The sequence below is a fragment of the Parasteatoda tepidariorum genome, chromosome 11 (assembly GCF_982258835.1).
Source record: "Parasteatoda tepidariorum strain Cologne lab strain chromosome 11, Ptep-v5.0, whole genome shotgun sequence".
Classification (NCBI taxonomy): domain Eukaryota; kingdom Metazoa; phylum Arthropoda; class Arachnida; order Araneae; family Theridiidae; genus Parasteatoda; species Parasteatoda tepidariorum.
In genome coordinates this window covers 7,882,335-7,907,260 of record NC_141765.1, presented here as the reverse complement: position 1 = coordinate 7,907,260, position 24,926 = coordinate 7,882,335, and the positions used below count along the sequence as shown (strand labels likewise).

The following is a 24,926-nucleotide window of genomic DNA, read 5'->3' as shown; positions in this document are numbered from 1 at the left end:
AAAGAAAAGGCATAAACGAATTAAAGACAGAGTTCTCAAATAACGTGCCGATTACTTAGGTCTAACAATCAATGACAAACTGAACTGGAACAGCCTTGGGCCTTACGGGAGTCTGTCTGCACCCAACATGGTTAGGAATAATAAGTCCAATAAAATCGAACGAAGGAAAATTAACTTAGGACAAATCCAGTCAACAACTTATGACGATGATGATGACAATTCTAGTACAGATAGCTATCAGGCCTTGGAAGAATTACTTCCCTCTTATTTCAAAAAATTAGTCTCTAATACCCTAGATTTATTAAATCATTGCTTATTCTTTCAAGATGGATATGATAAAATAGATACCAAATCACAAGAAATCAAACAAAGTACTAATGAACTAATTTCTCTAATACAAAACCAAAAAGCAAATAATAACTTATGCGAATTAGGAAATGAGTTTCAAAAAATCGCAATTAGTGAAATGAAAGACTTTTGGCAAGAACAAAACCTAGAGATAATAGGGTGCTTTATATATAAAAATTCAGACCCCTACCCCTCTAATCAAAGCAATAAAAGTAAAAAGCTCAAAAGAACAAATGAATTCCCACTCATAAATGAAAATATTGAACATGACCAAAATCAAATGGATACATGGGAAATAGAAAATTAAAATGATACGGAAGATAACCAATTCATTAAATCAAAGAAAACGGCGGCACCCCCACCCTTTATAATACAGGATAAAAAATTTGATTGGCTTAATTTTCGTAAAATTATACAAGATAAAGGAATAACAGGTGTCACTGATAAATCTAATGCCGATAACTTCGTAATAAGAGTAAATGACTTAGAAAATAGAAATAGAATAAATACTATTTTTGAAGAAATGAATACAAGCTATCATATTTATAGCTTACCTGAAAAGAGATCAATGAGAGTTGTTCTAAAGGATATTCCAAAAGAAACTTCAGCTGAGGACATTAAAGTGAAATTAATTGAAATTGGACTAACCATAAATAATGTCACTCAGTTAGAACGCAGAAGAAATGGAACCAAAACCAAACTGCCAATTTACATTGTGGATTTACCCAAGTGCGATAGCAATAAAGAAATTTATAAAATTATATATCTCACCGGCTGTAAAATACGAGTAGAAGAATATAAAAAATCTGAACGTCCGACACAATGTCATACATGTCAGAATTTCTTCCATGGACTAACAAATTGTAGACACCCAGCAAGATGCGTAAAGTGCGCAGGTGACCATCTTACAAAGGACTGCCCAAATAACTTTGCTCAAGTAAAATGCTGTAACTGCCAGGGAGAACACCCTTCAAATTATACAAAATGTCCAGTATATGAAAAAATAATCATAAAAATAAAAAGCAATACTAGAAGACAAGTGGAATTTAGAAGACCAAATAAGATTACTGTCTCAAATACTAATAATACCAAGACTTATGCTAGTGTCCTCAAAAATTCCAAACCCGATAATAATACAAACCTAACGGATTTACTCAAACAGGCAATAGAAACATCTCAAAACCTAAACAGCCTAATAGCAAAAGTAATAGAACAAAATACTAATACCCAGAATACTGAGGTAAATGACGAAATAAATAATACCTATAATGGATAAGAAAAACAAAGCCTCATGTCTAAATATAGTACTGTGGAATGCTAATAGCCTAACAAATAAAATGACCGAACTAATGGACTTCATAACTGAATATTCGCCTGATGTCATAGCCGTAACGGAGACCCATGCAAAACCGCATCACAAATTGAAAATACCGAACTACAATAGCTACAGATGCGACCGACTTACCCACTATGGAGGGGGCACTGCCATTTATATTTCTAGAGCCTACAAATCAGCGGTATATAATATTAAGACCACTGATAACATTGATGAAACCTCCGTTATTATTCAGATTGACGATCAATATATCAAATTATCATCTATATACAGCCCACCTGGAAATGAGTTAAAGGAACAGTACTTCAGAAATGGACGCTATTATTACGGGCGATCTGAATGCCAAAAATGTGAACTGGGGCTGCAATGCCAGTAACAAACAAGGTCTCAAACTAAGAAACATCATTAAAACCTAAGGACTTACCTTATACGCCCCAACTGAGCCCACCTATTACCATCACAATCCAGGCTATAAACCTGATATACTGGACATCATGATTACTAACATGAAAACACCCTTTGCTATGACAGTACTGAACGATTTAACCAGTGATCACCTACCAGTCCTAATCTCAACCTGCTTGCCCGAAATAAATAAGAACATTACATCAAAGAGAATTAACTGGACTCTCTATCATAATATACTAATTAAAAAGCTTACACCACAAACGAAACTAAATAGCATCAGTGATATAGATAACTGCATTCAATACCTAACATACAACCTGAATGTTGCACTAACCGATGCTACTGATATCAAGACTAAAAATTATAATAATATGAGACTACCAAATGATATTAAAAATATCCTTAGATATAAAAATAAACTAAAAAAGCGCTACAAAAGAACGCTAAATCCTGAATATAAAAATGAGATTAACAAACTAAATAGAGAGATTAAAAGAAAATGTAATGATCACAGAAATGAAAAGGGGAATGAGAAAGTCTCTACTATCAATAAAAAAGATAATTCTTTATGGAATATGGCAAAAGCCTTCAAAAGAACTCCCCCATCTAATCTACCACTGAATGATAATAAAACAGTGATTTATACTGACTCAGATAAAGTTAATACATTCGCCAGGACTATGAAACAACAATTCTCACTTAATACTGAGCCCTATTACAGTATTAACGATCAATTTGTTAATGACGAATATATTACCATTACTAACTCGCCAATAATAAATAACGACATAGAAAATACTACTGATGATGAAATTATCAATATAATAAAACATCTAAAGAACAGAAAAGCCCCTGGTCATGATTGTATCACTAATGAGATGCTAAAGCATGCACCACCAAGTATTATTCCCACACTAAAGTCACTTTTTAATTACTGCCTCAATAACTCTTATTTTCCAGAACCATGGAAAAGATCAGATATTATTCTCTTCCCAAAACCGGGAAAGGATGCAGCCGATCCAAACAATTATAGACCCATCAGTCTACTACCTACAATTTCAAAAATATTTGAAAAAATTATCAGCTACAGGATCAAAAATTACATGGACGTTATACCACAACAGCAATATGGTTTTAGGCCAAACCTGTCTGCCACAAAGCAAATCATAAACATGTTAGAATACATTAGTAAGGGAAAGTATAAAAAAGAAACGATGGCCCTTATCCTACTCGATGTAGCGAAAGCTTTCGATCGAGTATGGAATAAGGGTCTAATCGTAAAACTCAAATACATGAATTTTCCACCAAATACCATCTTGACTCATACCTAATTGGAAGAGAGTTCCGAATTAAAATGAACAGCACATACTCGGATTATCATACTATTATGGCAGGGGTACCCCAGGGTTCAATACTGAGACCGCAGTATATTTTATATACTGCGGACTTTCCGATCAATGACAACCCAAATGAATTTGTGGCTTTTTACGCGGACGATACTGCAATTATCACCAAATCAATGAATTCCAAGAGGGCAGTAGACCTTTTACAAAATAAACTTAAAGAGGTAGAAGCATGGTGCTCCAAATGGAGAATAAAGCTGCATCCAGACAAAAGTAACCTGATTATTATTAACAACAAAAAATACAAATACAACTCTCATTCAATTGACTTATTCAATACCAAAATCGCGCCAGTTAAGCATGCCAAGTACCTTGGTGTCACAATTTCACAAAATCAGAACTGGAGCAAGCATATCAACGAAACTATTAGAAAAGCTAAAGGAGAGTCTTTCGCTCTAAAAGCTATCCTCAATGAAGACTCAAAACTAAACTTGGCCAACAAAAAAACCATATACTTACAGGCTATCAGACCCATTTTAACTTATGCCTGCCCAGCCTTAACCACGATTAGTAACAACTTAAAAAATAAACTATCAAATACTGAGGGCAAAATACTCAGATATATGACGGGAGCCCCAAAGGCAATTAGCAACAGACTCTTAAGAAAAGATCTCAAAATAGAGTAAATTAACTGTTATATGGCAAAACTTAGCACAAAATTCTTCAGCGATGCTAAAGATTGCAATACCTCCAACTTCAAGCAAATATTTGATTTAGAACTCATTAAGGAAAACAGTAATCATAACCAACTAACGGCATTCTTATTATTAGACTGCATAATTTCAAAACTATATAAAAAATAGGACACAAACACACACAGTATATCCACTGGCCTATGGCAAACCCGGTGAAGGAGTAACTCTGAAAAGGGTCCGATCCGGGCAAGCCATAGCTCAATTAAATATAGTACAGTGAGCAACCCGGAACGAGTGGTGATCTACCAGGACGACCGGGCCACTGTTTTAGCAGAGCCATATCATTATTTAAGACATATGTTGAATAACATAAACATGTAAATAGTTATGTAAATATTTTGTATATATATCTTATTTTTAAACTTAATGTTAATTATGTATTATCAATTTATGTTATCATATCCAATTGTTAGTTCTTATCTTTTCCTGTAATTCTTATTATTGTTTTAACGATGGGGGAATTCCCCCCCATATTTTGTATAACATAAGACTTATATTCCTTTGACCTGAGAGCATAAGGCAAACTAGTTTAGATGAATCGGTTAGTGGAGCTTCGCGCCAAACACCGAGATACAACCCATATCAAGAGTCTAAAACAGCTGAAATGCTGGCATGAAACATGAGCTGCATGAAAGTTCTTTGCTAAATCTAAAACAACGTTGCTAAAATCAGCTTTCAAAATTTGTTCAGCAGCATAGCTTTAATAACCCTGGATGACTGTGTAAAAAATGGAGTGACAATATTTTCCTTTGATAAAGGGTAAATAAAAGTCAAGTACCTGGTTTACATGACACGTAACATTTTCTCAATGGTACCTACATTCTCGTATTATAAATTGGCTTCTGAAAAAATGCTCAAGAACATCCGATCTCTAGAAGTTTTCAATATTATGGACTACTCTTTTTATACCTTTAAATACCTTTAACATTATTTTTAAAAGCCGCTATATCCATATTTTTAATAAACTGGCAGCTTTCTTGTTCATTTATAACAACGAAAAGTGTATACCTTTGCTTCCCATTCTAATCTAAAACTCTAAAAAATAAATAAATAAGTGAACAAAAAGAAAATATCTAACGCATAATACAATACTCTTGTTCTTAATGAATAGAAGTCATGTTAAATTGTTAAATCTAGTATATTTGAAAAATTTTTACTTCGTAATTGTTATAAAGCAAATTAAATAAAAAAAACAACCTCTTTTCAGAACGCTTAACTCACAGAGAAGCTTGAGAGAAGATCATTTATTGAAACAGAAATCTTTTTACATTTTTAAGATAATCAAAATGCTCTTTAAAATAACTACGTAAACATTCTAAAATGATGAAGTCAGTGCTTAATCTTTCATCTATGTAACTTGATCGTAAGTATAAGATCATAAGTTTGTTTCAGGATAAAGGTCAAATAGATTGACAACGATATGTTATTTAATGCAAATTTATCGAGTTCATTTTGAATTAGTGCAAATTTTTGCTTTATCAAAATTTTTAAATAAATTAGTCGTTTATCACAAATATTTCCGAAGATTAAAAAAACAAAAACATGAATGCTAATATTAAATGATATATTTTTCTGTTTTATAATATTTTATTTTATGTATATAATATTTTATTTTATATATATATATATATATATATATATATATATATATATATATATATATATATATATATATATATATATATATATATATATATATATATATATATATATATATATATATATATATATATATATATATATATATATATATATATATATATATATATATATATATATATATATATATATATATATATATTTTATTTTATGTATATAATATTATGTTTAATAATTTCTTACTGTTCATATTTCGTGCAAGAATTGTTCAGACACAGTAACATTTCAATAAAATGTATTATATTATCTAACGTAAAGTCCGATTTCTTATTAAAAAAAAAAAGAAAGAAAGAAACTATCACAAATTTTACGAATAACCTCTTTTATTCCATTCCTTGCATGTTTTTCTATTCTTCTTCTTACATTCCTTATTTGTGTAAATATTTGTCTCTGTCATGTAGCAGTTATTTAAACTGTCGCCTGTGCGAGGAAGGCTGGAGAATACCAGCTTTCAACTGCTTCCTTTTCCTCGCTATCTGTGGCGAAGCACGTGCAACTGAAAAACTCCATTTAGGTAGTATAACAAGTAAAAATCACTCAGCGTCTAGTTTAGACTGTACGGGGGCAGGGCTAAAGAGAATAGAAGGGCTAGTTCACTCCGCTCTTAGAACTGAAGCTCCGATTTCCTTCCTCATGACGTCACTGTGTCCACAGATCTCGGAAGATCTCACGCAAAGATATTATGATAACTTTGCATCTTTCTCTTTGTAAATATAAGTTAGACTTTTTCTGGTCATTTGCTTTCAAACTTTATGTAATTAACACATTATTTCCATTCATAAACATAGTTTGAAAAAACTTTCTTGGCCAGTATATTAAAAAAATACCATTTTAAACTTATAAAAATATTTTACTAGTTGGCGAAAATGACACTATAAATACTTTATTTTAAAAAGTTCAGTTTTAACTTTAATTATTAAGAAAAATGAAAGTATATATCGACACTTTTTTATCTACATATTCTTTTATAATAATAAGTTGAGTTAAATTTAGATACCCCGATTTTAAAATATGCCGTTAATAGCAATTTGTTCATACTTAATCATTAGGAAACATCAACCTTAAACGATAATTACTGAAACAAAATAATAATTTAGGTTCATAATGACATTAGAAATTTTACAATTGCTTATAGATATTTAAATTTACGATAGTATAATTTATAGATATTTAAATTTAAGAGAGTATAATTTTTTAAAAAAATCATAAATAAGAATAACTACATTAAAAAATATGTTATGAAATTAGGAGAATTCCAACTATATACTATACATTTTATTTATACTTTTTATTTACATTTTAATTTTCTTTGACTTTATCCATTTTTTTCACCTGCCTTTCTTTTTGAAGTAACGAGGCGGTTTCTATTTAGATAATGAATTTTTATAAAAGTTCTTAACGACAGAATAAACGTATTGCTGTTTTATATTAACTGTGTCATTTCGGAATCCATTCTTTACATAGTTGTTCAGTTACTTTAGGGAACATCCGGAAAATTATATTTTTTCCTTTTGTTTTTCTATCAAAATTTTTTCAAGTTGCAATCGCGCAAACTGGCATTTCGATAATAATTTCAAATTCTTGTAAATTCGCTGCAAAAACTAAGGAAAGTCATTATAGAAAATAACAAAGGTCTTAGAATATGTCGCAAAAAGAAATACTCCAATATTAGTTAGAGCTAGTAAGGCCGAAAGCTCCTTTCTTGAAGTAAAAGTGCGAGCTTTGCGCCTAAGTTACGTCACTAGAGAAAATCGGAGGATTGGTGCGGCGAGAGCTACTTCAAAGGAGTGAACCAGCCCTCAGTATTTGATAGTACGGTGGTGGCCAATCTATTCCCCTCCATGTGATCAGGTCAGATTTTTAGGTGTGAATGGCAGAATGGGGTCTGTCATTATCATGCAGAAACTAAACTCCTGACATCAGAAGACCAAGTCGCTTATTTTTTATTACTGTCTATATTCCTTGCTGTCAAACTTCAAATCATTGATCGTATTTCGCAGTATTCTGATAAAACATTTTGAATTAACACTGTATACAGGATCCTGCATTAATACCAAAGCAAATGGTGTTGTTCAACAAGCAAGAAATGCAAGCGTTTTTCAATATTTGCTCGACATTCAATTAAATACAACGATTGTCATTTGTTTCCAAATAACTCTTGAACCTATTACTATATGCTATGTACTATATAAAATAGAAAGTTTTTCCTGACAGGGTAACAATTCCTCATTTTGGAAGCATAATTTGAAAATCCAAAATGCCTTTTATAAGGGAACATGAAGAGAAAGCGAAGAAATAAGCACGCAGGAATTATTATATCGTATAGAAATTTTTTCTCTTCAGTTTAATAATTCTTAATTTTGAAAATATCTGAACTTTCTGGATCAGTCTTTAGCACCAAGAATATACCGAGAGTTCTAATTGTGCTATCTTAACCTTACCATTATGGTGATTATGTCAAACCTATAGCATACTTTAAGAATATGGAAGCAAAATTTATATTTACGAATATCAGATTGTAATAGAAAATGTGCACCAGAAATTCCGAAAATACGATTGATTTAAAGTTAACCCTACATAATGCCTAGAAATTACATGCTGAATATTAAGATGAATATTCAAAATCAACTGGTTTGGATTATAAGCAAGAAAATAGTCGTTAGTACCTCCTGCATGGTTTCTACAATTTGAACTCATCATTTACCCTTTAAGAAGTATACTTGCGTGAGAAGTATACCTCCGTCAAAATTCATTAGTTTTATAAATGTAGGTGGGAAACTATTTTCCCATCTATGATTTGCGTAGTCATCTGTTGATAACTTCACAAAATAGAAAAAAATATAAGTGTAGAGGGTTTGAAACTAAAGCGAAGAACAACGTGAATAAAGTATAGATGAAAATGCATAAATTGACGTACTATAGAGTTAGTTCTTTTATCAAGAACCTTCTCCAGTGTCTAAACGTCAAAAAACGTTTAAAAGCTGAGGAAGGTTCTTGTTAATAGAACTGAAAAAATAGTTTGTCAATTTATGTATTTTCATGTGTGCTTTATTAACGTTGTTCTTTGCAATAGTCTGCATAGCACAATGTATTTCCCTTTCCTTAGTTGAAAGAGGATTTTGTTTACATAAATGAGGGTAATAATAAAGGTTTGCGTGGGGCTAAGAAGAAAGACTAACACTGAGATGTTTTTTTTTTCTCTTGTGTGTTATGGGTTCGCTCATTTGAATCCTTCTCATTTAGTTTACTTGTATTTATTAACACAGGATTTAAAAAAAAAAGGTTATTTTTAAGCTCAGAAGTTTTAGTTTTTAGTCAATTTTTTACAGTAGGTAAAATTTTTAAAACATTTACACTCACCTTCTCCATAAAAAATAGTCTTGAAAAACCAAATTAATTTTATGTAAATTAATTTATTTCTGTGTATCAATCCCGAAAATATATATCAACATAACATTTCATGGAAAAAGTGGCCTTATAAAGTGTTAAGATAGTAAAATATAAGGACGATTTTTTTAAAATATATTATTTGAGTCAAGAAAATGCACTTGCAATAAATATTAAGTCTAGCCAAAATGTTAAAAGCATTAACAATCAATGTCTGAAATAGAATAGGAATTCAATTTTCGACACTAGAATAGAATAGAATTGAATACAGTTTTGAAAAAGAAACTATGTTGTTATTTAAAAAATAATATGCGTTTGGTGAGTAATAATTTAATGATGCATCGTCTTTTCCTTTATTTATGAAGTAGGATGTCGGACTCTCATTGAAAAGACCGAAGAACATAGATAAAACACGTCTTAGTGAGAAAAAGAAATGCTTATCTCTTCTACGTTATTCTACTCTAGTAGAATATTTTTATTGATTTCAATAGTACCGTGAAATGACTGAACTCATGCAATACTGAAAATTCTTCTATCAAAGAAACAATTTTATTGCAACATATCTTTATTATAGCATTATATATGAAGATGCTATGAGTACATTCCAAAATTAAAAATATTTGTATCGTGATTTTAGATCCCTTAAGAAAATGCAAAACGTATTACTTATTTTGATTAAAATAAGTGTTATTTAAAAACTCATATGATTTTTCATACTCCTATGAGAATAATGATGACAAGTGTTTGATAGGAAAGTTGCAAGATAATTGAGTTCTCTCTTCATTTTGAACTGTAATGAAATTTTTTTTTAAGATATCATTTTTCCAAATGCAAAATTGACTTCTCTAAATGCAAAGGAAGGAAAAAAAGTGCTTAGTTACATTTTCTTCTACCTCGTGCCCCTCTCATGTGCTCTCTTATGTATTGGACACTTCTGTATTATACCTTTAAACTTTTCTTTTTTCAATGTAGTTGCTTAGTGCAGCAAATCCCAATTTTTTAATTTTTGTTTTACCATGAAACTCCAAATAATCTTAAAAGTGAAGTATGAAAAGAAATTGTGAAAGTATAAATCAAGGAAAAGATTTATTTTGAAAATATATAATAAGGCGAATGAATTTTTCCATTGTCTTATCAATAATAGTCTTGTCCGATAATTAAATTATCAATCCCAGAGTGGCCTCTGGTTAAAACCTGAATTTGTTTTTACTTTATGTATAAACTGAAAATGAATAAAATAAGCAGCTGTATGGTTTTCGTTGAAAGGAAAACAAACAAGTATTAAAAATGTTGTCTATCAGTCAAACGTTTTTTATTGATGATTTACTTATTTTATTTTGAATTGAAAAGTGCAATGGGAATAACGAATGTGTTTTTATTTTATTTATTTATTTATTTATATATTTACTTTTTAATAAATGTATAACCTATTTCTGTCTTATTTTATACATAGAGAATAAAATATGATCAAAACTACCAGAATATGGTAAAATTTAGAGTGCTTCTGACTCTATGGGAATACCATAAAGCACGGTAATTTTTACCGAAGCACTTTGCTAAAATTAGCAATAAAATATTGTCTTACATGCTGAAATTTGGCAAATGAAGTAAAATTAGGTAATTCTATCATGATACCTTAGCCTTAGAGCATGGCATAAAATCCATTTATTCAGTTAAATTTACTTTTTAGTTTTGCATTTTTTGTCGAATGTTTAAATGTGTGGTAAAAAGAACTATAATTTAAAAAACTAGAATTTCCGGCAAAGCACTACCACATAAACTGGAAAATTACCAAATGAATGGTTTAAATTCCGTATATTTTGGTTTTATTGCCATAATTATGGATTGTTTTGTTCTAGAAATGTCTTTAAGATGCAGTATAGAAATATTACCAGAATTTCCTTCTCAGATAATTGTAAATCAATCTAATGTCAGAGAGTTTCAAAGCAGATTTAAAAATCAAAATGAATTGCAAAGTTTATATTTAAATACAAATACTTACTATCTAAGCTTTTGCGTATTACAAATTTCAAACTTTCCTTCAGATATTCTCTTTTTACTTAAAAAAATCACATAAAACTTAGCATAAAATAAAATGCTTCCCACAAAAAAGTAGTAACTCAAACTGTTTATCCATCTATGAAATTCTGACATTAATTCTTCCTTTTGATATCATGTTTGCATAACAAAAAATTATTATGAAAGAAAGGCTTTAAAAATGAAAAATATTGTTTTTGACGTCAATCCCACTTTTAGAGACGAACATTTTCTATATTTAATACTGATAGTTTTGCTTTAGTCATATCTATATTAAAAATATCTTGTGCGAGATGATATACAACTTTTAAAAGTTATCTAATTTTTTAAGTTTAAAAAAAAAAACAATAAAAATTAGGATAAATCTAACATCAATATTTAAAAAAAATATTATTATAGTATAGGAAAAAATTGCTGTTTCTGAAAATCTTTATTTGTTTTATAAGGTGAGATCTTAAAGATCCTTTTATGTATAGGACGAGTTAAAGTCGTTGATAGCTAAAAGCAATAATTCTTACTTTTTTTAAAATTTTATATCAATTAAAAAATTATTCATTATAGTAGTTTCTATCTGAGGTATTCTTCCTTTATTTAAGAATCCATTTAAAATTTTCAAATTGAAAAATATTATAAAAGGATCACTTACGAATCTTTTAGTATATATTAACGCTAACGACTATAGTAGTTGCTCATGCTTTTTTCAAAGTAGATTGAAAAGACTTGGAAAAAAATAAAATTGAAATATTCAACCTGGATTGCATTACACTGTAAAAAATTCTGGATCAAATTTTGGTAAAAAGTAGCGGTACTCAGGGTGCCGGTATTTTTTTAACTCAAAATCCATTTTTACCAACAAAGAATCTGACGTACCGTAATTTTTCGAGCAAAAATTATTGTAAAATCACTTTATCACTCTAATTAAATAATTATTACTGTAAAGATTGTGGTATAATATTCTACTGTAAAAATGGATTTTACGAATAATGCACCCTAAGTGCCGGTATTTTATACCGTGATTTGATGCAGATTTTTTTTAACTATGTATACATGCCCAATATTATGTACAATGCTCAAAAAATGAATAATTAATTCTGTTTATAACTTTGTTCTAGTAATTGGATTTTCTCGTACTAGGACTCAAACTTAATAGTCCACGGAGGTGATATAAAGAATATAATAATATAAACAAAGATGAAAATAATAAAAGTTTTATAACTCATAATACGATATACCTTTAGAATGAAGATGTGTTGTGTTTATAGGTACATGGCGAACAATAAAGCTGTAGGCCATGCTGCTATTGGCTGGACACTTCACAATTTACTATAACTAGAGAGCGCAAAAATACAACACCAAAAAGTTGAATCTGAAGTCATAGCAAAACCTAATTCTTCAGATTATAATTGTATGCAAAATGTTTTTGATTCAATTTTATTTTATTTTATAACCGACGTTGAACAGCTGACCCCTGACCCACGAATCGGGCTTACGACTACTAATGTTCAACTCCGTAGCCTTGTAATTTTAATCCTAATCTAGAAGATAAGGGAGCTCCTGGATAAAGTATTTGCCTTCGTGGAGGACTTAATCATAAATTAAAGAAACATGAAGAAAAACTCTCCCAAAAATAGGCCAACTTCAATGAAATTTGAATATGTTGTCAAATAATAGTTGTTAAGTAAAACTGCAATACGTAAACTAGTGGTGCTGCAATTAAATAACGTCATCTGCAATGAGCAAAATGATCGTGAGCCTGCGAATTTTGCCATGTTCCTGAAATTAGAAATTTGAGACAGCCAAAATTTTTTTTATTACCGTTGTTGAACTACCAATCCAATTTTTTGGTTTAAAACTACTAACGTTCAACTCCGTAGCCTAATATTTTGAAACCAAGGAGGAACCGTGGAGGACTTTTAATGGAACTAACCCGCATTTGCGTTACATGGAGAGGAATAGCACGAAAATCTCCCACGGTTAGACCGACGACAAGGAAACTCTAACCCATCATCCGTCTGTCACTAAGGATATTTTACATCAGCACTGTGGTCGGTGCAAGCCGGATGCGGAATTCGTATCGACTATCCATCGCTGGGATTCGAACCCGGACACTTCATTGGAAGGTGAACGCTCTATCTCCTGAGCCCTCACGGCTCTTTCGATTCAATCGACAGGATCTCGAGATATGGCGAATCACTCGAAAAGTGAAATTAATATTAAAGGGGTCAAATTCTTAATCGCTATCTTTTAACCGCCAAACTATTGGGAATAAATTTAAAAATGGTGTTACTCTTCATATTTTGGTGATTGAGAATCTGAATTCGTCTAAAAAACAGTATCTCGATTCAGAGAAAGTAGGAAAGTTTCGTATCTGATTTAGTGACTTTTCCTTATTCATTTATAATAACTAATTCGCATATTTAGAGTCAACTGTTTGAATTATTTAACTATGAAGAATGAATTTCAGTACTTAAAAATCGAATAATTGGAAAAAAAGTTATTCCAGTAACTGGTGCAGGTAAAATTACCGTTCTGTATGGTAATGACATTTCTGGTAAAAAAACGGAAACCATAATTCTGTTTAATAAAACCAAAATATACGGTATTTAAACCATTCATTTGTTAATTTTCTTGTTCTTATGGTAACGGTTTACCGGAAATTCTGTTTTCAAACTTATAGTTCTTAATACCACACATTTAGAAAGAAAAAAAAATACAAAACTGAAAAGTAAATTTAACCGTATAAATGGTTTTTAAGCCAGGCTCTTAACTATCATGATAAAATTACCAAATTGCAACACATTTAACAAATTTTAACATATATTATAAAACTATATTTTGTTTAATAATTTTATCAAAATCATTACCAAAGTGCTTTGATTATATTATCTTCTTTTTGGTATTCCCATAGAACCAGAAACTCGGCAAACTTTACTGTATTCTGGTAGCTTTGATCATAATTTTTTTTTTCTGAGTGTATATATTATTTGCTTATATAACAAGATCTACCCTGAACTGTCATGCCAAAGTTAAAATGAAAATTGCTAATTTATCTCTTTTAAACTAATTTTAAAGTGCCTTTAAATTTTTTTTGATTCGTAAACATATGATTAAACTAGATCAATATTTTTGTATAAAACTTATTTCTTTCAAACTCTGAACATTAAATAACATATATGAATGTTTAGGTTACAGAAATCAAAACATGGTTTGCTAAAAAGTATTAATAATATATTTAAAAAATTTCATTACAAAAATTGAAAGCCTTCTACTTACAGAACGTTGTTTTTTTATAAATTTCGATCATCCATTAGAAACGTTTCGAAATTTTTGGATTCATCAAGTTGACATCTTTAAAACTCTTCTGCAAAAGTTAGATATGCGAGTTACTGCGAATATGTACAGAAACATAGTCACTTATGTTTCTTAAAAACAGACGTTTGCGCAGACGCTTTCTAGAGTCAACAAAAAAGGAAACAATTACTAGACATTACATAAAAAATTGTCTCCTTGTTCGCATGCTTTTCGAAGGTTTCTGATTGGATGCATTTAAATAAACAAAAGAGCAAGTAATTATTAGAATATATTTTGAAATAAGCAATTTTTGATTAATGTCGAGATTAATTTGACAGGACTTCTATTGAAATATCTTATTAGTTAGAAAAATAATATTTTTAAGTAAAGCTATTTGATAAAATATCTGACGTATTACTAATAAAATATTTATTGTAGAAGTGTAATTATCATCAGGATGAAAAAAAAAAGCATGATTTCTGCTGGTAGCTCTGACAATGTGTTGTATTTGTCGTTCTCGGTGTTTTATTAAATATATAATCCTTATCTTAAAAACTTTTACTAATTTTATATTTATATTTGCATTACCACGTTGACATAATTAATCGAAGAGTATGACATTTATTAATCTAAGAAGTTTAAACTAAAAAATAGAATGCTGAAACTTCATTTTAATTTAAAGCTATTACAAGGATACACGGTGTTCTGTAATTACCATCATTGATATATGTTTCATATACTTTGTAAAAAGTAAAAACTTATTTACTACAGCTGTTCTTTAGAACATACATGGGAGCCTGAAATTATCACCAACTTAGAAAATGAATCATGCTGTAACAGGTATTAATAACATCTGATGAATGATTAGAGGTGCATGCTGTCCAAAGTAAAACTATGTAATAAAGCAATAATGTATTTCCCTTAATTTCGGAATCAATCTCAAAGTAATTAGTAAATTTAGATTTAAAATCAAAAAACTTTTTTGTATTATTTTAACTGATTTTTTAATCAAAGATAAAAAAAATGAAGAATGACTTTTTTTAACACTATGCTTTGATATAGAAAAAAGGAATTTATTTTCTAATGAAAAACTGAGTGTGTTTGTTCAATTAAGTGTTATGGGTCTTGAATACTTACTACATATGCCTGTGTGTCAAATATACCTTTTATACATATAATGTGAAATACACTGGTTATCATAAATTAAGGAAAAATCACAAAAATAGCGATAACTCTTTCAAAAGTAAGCCAAACCGTGCAAAATTTGCATATGTTGTCCACTAAGAGTAGCTGAGTAAAATTGCAATATGCAAATTAGTGGCGCTGCACTCGGCTTACGTCATCTGCCTGGAGCATAAAAGTCCAAGTTTGAGAGAAAGCACACAAATTTTACTGTGATTGCGACATTGAAAATCTGAGATAGCCAATTCGTAATAATGACCTCTAGGCATCATTTGCCTGAAGAACTACGATGGAGAGCCATCGGGAGACTAGAGGCAGGGCAGAGTCAATCAGAAGTGGCCAGATGGCTAAATGTGAGTCCATCTGTGGTTCATAGACTTTGGAGGCAATTTCAAACCACAGATTCGGCATCTAGGAGGTTCAGTCAAGGACGGCCAACTGTTACGACCAGTGCCGATGACCGATATTTGACATTAAGTGCACGCAGGAATAGAACCGCTACTCCGACACATCTTAGATCCTCTCTTGCTGCAGCCACCGGAAGGTTGGTGTCAACGTCAACTGTGCGCAGAAGGCTCCACGAAGGTGGTCTGTATGCGAGACGACCAGCCATTTGCGTGCCGCTCACATCACGCCATAGGAGAGACCGTTTGCAGTGGGCCCGACAACATGTCCACTGGACGTCAGATCAATGGAGGCCTGTTCTCTTTACGGATGAGTCCAGGTTTAGTCTAGAAAGTGACAGTAGACGTTATTTGATATGGAGAGAACCTGGGACCCGTTATCATCCATCAAACATCCGTGAAAGAGATGCATACGGAAGAGGCAGTGTCTGTGTTTGGGGAGGCATATCCTTAGGAGGGCGCACATACCTCCATGTCTTTCCAAGGGGAACCGTGAATGCTCAGGTTTATCGAGACAACATCCTTGATGCTTATGTGCGCCCATATGCCGGGGCAATTGGTGATTGCTTCCTGTTACAGGACGATAATGCAAGACCACACAGAGCTCGCATTGTTGATGATTATCTTCAACAGGAAACAATTACTCGCATGGAGTGGCCAGCTCGATCCCCGGACTTGAATCCTATCGAGCACGTTTGGGATGCTCTAGGGAGGCGTGTATCTGCCATCAATCCGCCCCCTCAGACCCTTGCCACGCTTGCAACTGCTTTACAAGAGCAATGGCTCTCACTTCCTATTGAACTGATAGACCGCATAATTGAAAGCATCACACATCGCTGTTTGTGCTGTATTGCTTCTAGAGGCAATCATATTCCATATTAAAGGTACTTTTTCTATTGCAAACCGATACTTCCAATTTGTTTATTTTATACATGTGCTAATTTCTATACTACTATTAATGTCTGATAATTTCTTTTTATGTTGTTTAATACCTTACTATGTGTTGTATATTGTGGGTAAGTTTCATAAAATTCCATGTGTAATTTCTTGAGTTATCGCGATTTTTGTGAATTTTCCTTAATTTATGATAACCAGTGTAGTTGATATAAATTTTAATATTTCATGCCGAAAATACTCCTATTTCGTCTGCAGTTTAAGTTTTTCGGACAAATCTAAACGGATTTTTTGAGAAATTGGGGACAAAACTGAATGCTTAATTTCCAAGATAATTGGTAATTACCAATGCCCTAGTAAATTTCATGTTAGCGAGAAAGATATATTCATTTTTACAATATTTCATCTGTTCATATTCAATATACAATTTGTTCTTTGTATATATATTTAAAGTAGTTATTAAAAGATTTTTTGGAGGCCTAAAGTAAGACTTTTTTTTCTCTGCAAATAACTGCTAATTTTGAGCTTGATAACTTCTTTATTCATCTCATTGACCTAAACCGTTGTACGTAGGTTTTTATTTATTTATATACATAGTTTTATATACCCATATAAGTCTGGGTAGATAGTATCTAATTTTCCCAAAAATTGTTTGAATTGGGGAACAAACTTTTTGTTTCAGTTATACTAATACTTTATTTTAATTTGTAACCGTCGTTGAATACGCGACTCAATTTTATGGGCTTACGCGTGTGCGAGCTCCTTCGTCACAAGAATTCTCCCCCTCTTCAGTGGGCGTAATCCTTAATCAATCTTCAACTGTCAAAATCGGAGGGGTGAAGAACTAAGATGAAGCTTGGAGAGGGGTGCAAGAGGATTATCCTTTATCGCCTCTTATTTGCAAATTATTTATAACAAGCTGATTATAATGCTGATTAGTAGAGGAAAGCATGTGCTTTTTTGAAAGTTATTATCTTAAAATTTCAAAAATTTATTCTTGATTTAAGTTTAAGTTATTTAATTTCAGACAATTTATCAAAAATGAAGTAAAATAATTCTATATTTATCACTTAATATAAATGATGTTTTAAAAATCATACACTTCCATGAATTATAACTTAATGTTAGTTAATAATTTTAGTTTGCAGTTATTTAATTAAATTTATGTTATGTTATTAATGTTCAGTTATTAATTATTATTAATTTCTTATAAACATTGCGTAATGTTTCTTAAATATAAGTTCTCAAAGGTTTTAATGTTGGTTTCAATTTTTCCTTGGTTTACATTTATGCGCATTTTAATTTTTCTTAGTTATGATACTCAACTTATACCAGTTTTTTCATTATTTCGATTGTCACTTAATGATGTTAATGCTAAGTTCTCCTAATTGTAGTTATTTAGTTTAATTTACGTACAATGCAAATTTTTATTAATTATAGTTATTTTTTATCAACATTTTGTAAAAAAATTTTAGGAAAATTTTCAATTTTTTAAATAATTTTTCAATTTTTTCAATTTTTCAATTATTTTAATGTCATGTCATTTAAACTTATTTTTTATCTCTATCATCTATATTTATTTATTCGCTAATTTATTATTATACTACTGTTTTATTAAAAATATATTTTGCGAATATTTGGATTATAAACTGCTGTTTGTAGAAAATGCAACACCATGAAGGAATCATCAGAATCAAATGAAATTCGCAGCAAATGTCAATTATAGGATATTATGCAAATTAATAAAGTTTCAGAGCCATCGCGCGTGCGTGGCGCGCGCAGCGCCCTCTGAATTGATGCTGAAAGCGTATAAATAAAGTGCTGTAGCGGGACGTTGAAAATAGTCTATGATTATTTGTTAGTGGCAAACGTTTAGTGAGACCTGAGTATGTCTCCACGACGGAAGAATAAGAAATTCAAGCAACTTACGGAGTTTGAACGAGGGAGGATAATCGGCCTTCGAGAAGGAGGATTTTCCTATCGCGCAATAGCAGCTCGTATGCAGCGGAACAGTTCCACAGTGATGCGAGTTTGGAAGCAGTGGACCGACGAGCACCGAACAACTCGAAAAACAGGCACTGGACGACAGAAGGTGACGTCAGAGCGCGATGATCGACACCTGCTCCGCATGGCGGTGAATGATCGCACAGCTTCCTCCAGGCAGCTGGCAGCACATTGGTCTACTGCTACAGGTGTACAATTGTCGGCTTCGTCAATTCGTCGTCGTCTGCTGCGCCGTGGATTGCGTGCAAGGGTGCCATTATACAGGATTCCCCTCACGGCGGATCATCGACGGCTGCGTCGGCAGTGGGCTCTTGAGCACAGAGACTGGCGAGCTGATTGGCACCAAGTTGTCTTTTCAGATGAATCACGCTTCAATTTGTGGACCCATGATGGCCGTGTTCGTGTTAGACGTTATGCCGGTCAACGCTGCCTTCCTGAGTGTATTATTGAACGACATAGTGGTCGAACACCCGGAGTTATGGTCTGGGGTGCGATTTCGTATCATGGACGATCCAATTTGATACGAATTGAGGGTAATCTCAATAGCAACAGATACGTCCGTGAAGTGCTACAGCCCGAAGTCGTTCCTTTCCTTCAAGGCATCCCTGGAGCTATCTTTCAGCAGGATAATGCACGCCCACATGTTGCGCGGACTGTTAGAGACTTCTGTTCAGCACAACGCATGCAACTTCTTCCTTGGCCTGCTTATTCGCCGGATATGTCGCCTATTGAGCACGTGTGGGATATGGTTGGTCGGCGTCTCACTCGTGATCCGCGTCCTGCAGTTTCCAAAGACGAACTTTGGTTGCGCATACAAGCGATATCGAATTCTCTTCCTCAAGCAGATATTCAACATCTGTTTGACTCCATGCCACGTCGTATAGCAGCACTTATTGCAGCGCGTGGTGGCTGCACCAAATACTGATTTCGGACGCTTAATTTGTTTCTTTTGTTTTGAAAATTTCATCATTTATTTGTATCAGTACAAGTCGTTTCTGCATTAAATTTCATTTGATTCTGATGATTCTTTCATGGTGTTGCATTTTCTACAAACAGCAGTTTATTTGATTTTTTATTATTTTTCAATCATGGCTATGCGTGGAAATTTAACTGTAGCATAACTCTTATACGAATAATTTCGTAATCTCTTCTTAAAGAAGTAAATGCTAGGAAAATCTGTTTTTAACGGTTAACAAAATGTATTAATAATTATAAGAAATACATATAAGAAATACACATGGAAATCGAGAAAAAAAGTTATATATTTATTTATTTAAATCGAAAGTCTTATCTCTTTACAGGAAGGGTTTATAAAATGAAAAATTATGCTCGGGCTTTCAATAGTTGCACAATATATACATCACAGTATATGTCATGCCCTGCGAAAGATTTTATTCATTGCAAATTTTTCTTGCTGAAAAGCAGAAAATTTTGTATTTGCTGTTATTGTATTTGTTTATTATGATACATACATACATACCTTACCTTTGAAAAAATTTAGTCAATAAATAATTGTGTCAGTAAGTATTACAAGTAAGTACAGTCAGTATTTTTACAATATAAGGCATATTTTAACGAACTCTCAATCTTTAAAAACGACTTTTCATTTCAAATCTTAAAGATAATAATTAATGTATTATAAAAACTAACAGAACCTTGTTTCTTTATTATATTAATTTTTTTCGTCGCCATTAGGGTATAATATAATCTTTTACTAACAGAAACCTACTTTTTGTATTAATTAAATTTTCTTTCCTATTGCTATAAATGCTATAATTATATATTAATTAATGTATATTAATGTTATAAATTAGAATAATATTTTAATGTCATAATTTAAAGCTGAAAAATAAATCTTTATTTATTATTTTCTAAAAAAAAACCATCACTGCTTTTGTCCAGTAAGTGCCAATGCAATAGCCAAGGTGTATACAATCACTGATGTCGACAGAATAATTTCGTCAACAAAACTTTATGTTAATAAAATATACAAAATAGAATATTGCTTAAAATTAAATTTCCTTATTCTTAGTTTGCATATATTTCTGGTTTTACATACTAAAGTTAATTATAATTTTGAAAATTTTAATTTTTTACATAATAGATTTATCAATAGGGTGAGAATATATATATAATATATATTATCAAAATAAAAGAAGAAAAAAAATATATAAAGAAATTTTGATTATAGATATTTCTAATTTCCGTTAAAAAAGACTTCAGATATTTTATTTTGATTTTTTATTTTGATTTTTTTGATTGCCATTATTGATAGTAAAGTCGTACCTCAATTTTCACTAGCATACTACTAGCATTGCAATTATTAGCTATGCACAGGGCTGACGATTCCAAGGTTGCTCAGTAATCTCTTAATTTATTCCTTTCCTTGTGCGTCAGACATAGTTTAATGCATTTTTTGTCAGTATACCTGGTGTAGTAATTATTTTTGTCTGACTTTATTACTTTCTACATTTAGTCATGTAAATTTGAAATGCATTTTCCTCACATTTTAATTTTCAAACTTCGTAGTTTACTTTGATTTTTTGTTAGTTAATGAAAATCCGAAGAAAATGATATTTTTTGAAAATTTCTCTATAATAATTTTTATTCCTCGGTCTTTGTTATTTTTCAAACATTTTTTAACTAAATGGTACTTTTTGCTCATTTTTGGGATTAATTTTGTAACTCGTAATTCTTAATTCTTATTAATAAAATAAGTCTTCATGAAAACTCTGTAATAGTTTTAAGGAGTACAACAAATTTTTCAGATTTATTTCTTGTTTAATTGTAAATATTTTTTTAAAACTTCATTTTCATAGGATTTTAACTTTTACATTGTTTATGTTAATGATATTTTTGTAAATTGTTTTCTCTATATTTTTTTTTAGAATAATTTAAAGTCATTAAACATATTTCATTCAATTTATACTTGAAATTTTTTAAATATTTTAAAAGTATATAACATAATTTCCCAATATCATTAGGTTTTTCAAAAAAAATTTTAAAATTTTCATTAGTCTTTTTCGCTATCTAGCTATCCAATTTTGTTTCGAATAGCTATAATTCGAAAAATAATATTACATTATCAAGTTAAAAAAAAATAATAATTACCATGTATAACATATTTACAATATACTCTAATATACAATACACTCTAATATACAATAAATGTTAGGTTATAATTTTAGAATTAACAATGTGTTTAGATTATACTTCGATAAATAAGAAACATATTTAAATATGACACGCTGGAAGATATATATACATATATTTTAATTTGTGTAAATATATACATATTTCCTTTTATGTAAACTTAATTTTAATCTTAGACTAAATCAGAGAAATCAGATGACTTGTTAAAATTAAAAGTCATTTTAAAAAGAAAATTAATTCCTTCATTTGTTTTAATTTTTTTCATCCCTTGTCCTTTATCATGAAAATTGAATTAATTTTTCTCCTTGGAATAAAGCAGAAAAATCTGAGGACTTGTTAAAATTCAAAGTCATTTCAAAATAAAATTCAGTTTGAGAAATCAATCTCTTTTACGTCCTTCCTTTGTTTTATTTTTTTTATACCTTGTGCTTTATCATTAAAATTAAATTAATATCATAAAGTTAATTTTAATTTTTTGTATACTGAAAATTTATATTCATGATTAAATTCAAATCTATGTCAGAATCAATATGTAAATCACAAATTATTCCTGATTCAATATGTTTTTGCGGAGCGAAAAACCATTTCATGGCATTATGATTAGAATGCATCTACAAAATGTCTTGCTCAACATTAACAAATTTAAAGGAGTAAAATTACAAAATTAATTAAATGTTAATGCACTTTTTTCTTTTTAATTTGTTTTCGATTGATAAATCATTTTTTGTTGACTAATTTGCTGCTGTGAATGAAATAGTTAAATCATAGTCATAAACAACGGAAATAATTTAAATAATTACAATTAGTTAATTACAATATAAATTATGCAACTAACTTTAAAATATTAGATCGGACGAAGTTTATGACTTTGCATTCAGAACATACCCTTAAAAAGTATAACCCTATAGCCTCTGTAACTCTGTGGGGGAAACATTTTGAGCGTGTTAGGTGGGTCATCTTGACCATCATTTAGTAGCAGGTGTTCCTTTGTAACACTCCTTACAATGCCCTTTGTTCATTTTGGGGGGAATAAGTTTGTGACAAACCGTATCTGTCAACTTCTTCATGACTACGAATGTTCAACTCCTTAGCCTTGTAATTTTGAACCTAATCCAGAAGACAAGGGAACTCCTGAATCAAGTATTGGAGGAAATTTGTCTTCGTAGAGGACTTTTTGATAGAATTAACCCACATTTGAGTTACATGAAGAGGAGAACAACGAAAAAATCCCATGGTTAGCCTGAGGACAAGGGGATTCTAACCCATGATCCGTAGTCTACCATTGAGGATATTTTATGTCAGCACTGTGGTCGGTGCAAGCCGCATGTGGAATTCGTATCAACCAGCCATCGCTGGGATTCGAACCCGGTTCACCTTATTGGAAGTCAAGCATTCCACCCCTGACCCATCAGGATTCCAATACTTGATTTTGACTAATTTGGATTTCAATTCTAAAATCATCAGTGTTTAAATTGCTTAGGAACCCATGCCCCCGGGAACATTGTCGCACGCCGCTGGGAGCGCTTTCACATTAAGATCTGTTTAGATGCACACGAAGGTACAGTTCATAATAGCAAAGCAAAGCATAATAGCTGTGTATGACGTCATTTCCGGGCATAGGTTTCTATGCAATTTCAGTCCTGATGATTTGCCTTAGCTTCTTTAAAATTTTTCACAGCATTTATGCATCCCTTTGTTATGTATAACGTTTTTAAACTTGTACATTTTGTCAAAAATAGACTAAAAATGTCATTTAAAAAATCTCTAGATTTTTTAATTGGAGAACGAAATGTAGATTTGAAATCAGTGACCTGAAAACATCTGAGTTCCGTTCAAAAATCGTATGCAACAGAAAGAAAAATTATCCCCCAGTGTAATCATTCAATATTTTTCTATTATGAAAATCGTCCTTATTTTTGTTCATGTGTTTTATACGAAGACATTTTAAATTTATTTTAAACATTTAATTTTCATATTGTATACTTCATAATCATTTTATTACAGGCTCGTTTCGTAATGAGAACTAATATTATGAACGATTTTCAATACAGCTTGTGAATAAAGTAAGGAGGAGGAATGCAAGTAAACCAATCAATAGCTTAGTGAATAAATGTATAGTCAGCAATAAATAGCTGTGAATTTGTTTATGGATGTGTCACTGAAGGGCATTTTAGTGGATAGTTGAATCAATCAATGAAATTATATGTGTATAAAAATGCTTATAAACCTATAAATTGTCTAATGGCAATAAACGGCGACAATTTTTCTGTTTTTAAAATAATTTTGACCAAAATGACGAAATATTAAATGCAAAATAAGACAAAAATTTTGAACGAAAATGAAATCTCAAATATAATTGATTTTGATAAGTCTGAAAAACTGTTTGTTCGCCGCGGCTATAGCACGAAAAAATAAATTTTAATGTTTATGCTTATGTATTTGTGTGTCATTTAACATTATACTCAATAAAAATTAACTGTAAGCATTTATTCTACAATACGTGAGGTAATATTCTCATTAATTAAACTAACGGCTTTATTTTTAGCCATGAATGTATTAATTGTCATTCCTCGTGCTCATATACTTCCTAATTGAGCACTTAGGGTTAATTTAGAAAAAAAAGATCTAGAATGAAAAAGCAATTTTCTTCAGCGTTATGACATTACCGGCGAAAAAGATCAAAATATTATTAAAAAAAATCAGTTTTTTTTCTTCTTTTAAAATT

At 30.8% G+C, this 24,926-nt stretch overlaps 1 protein-coding gene across 5 annotated transcripts in view; it reads right to left on the bottom strand.

The window, feature by feature from the left end:
• Positions 1-24,926, bottom strand: part of LOC107453214 (G protein-coupled receptor 83) — a 59,468-nt gene that overhangs the window by 15,582 nt on the left and 18,960 nt on the right. The window contains exon 1 of one of the 5 annotated variants that reach the window (XR_015430527.1): positions 14,547-14,681. The exons of 1 other annotated variant lie outside the window; for it this stretch is intronic. The gene's annotated coding sequence lies outside the window, so the exon portion shown is untranslated. Of the gene's footprint in view, positions 1-11,238; positions 11,363-14,546; positions 14,682-24,926 lie in introns of those variants that run through there. 3 more of the 5 variants (XM_071187454.2, XM_087155305.1, XM_071187464.2) reach the window with 3 other exon arrangements.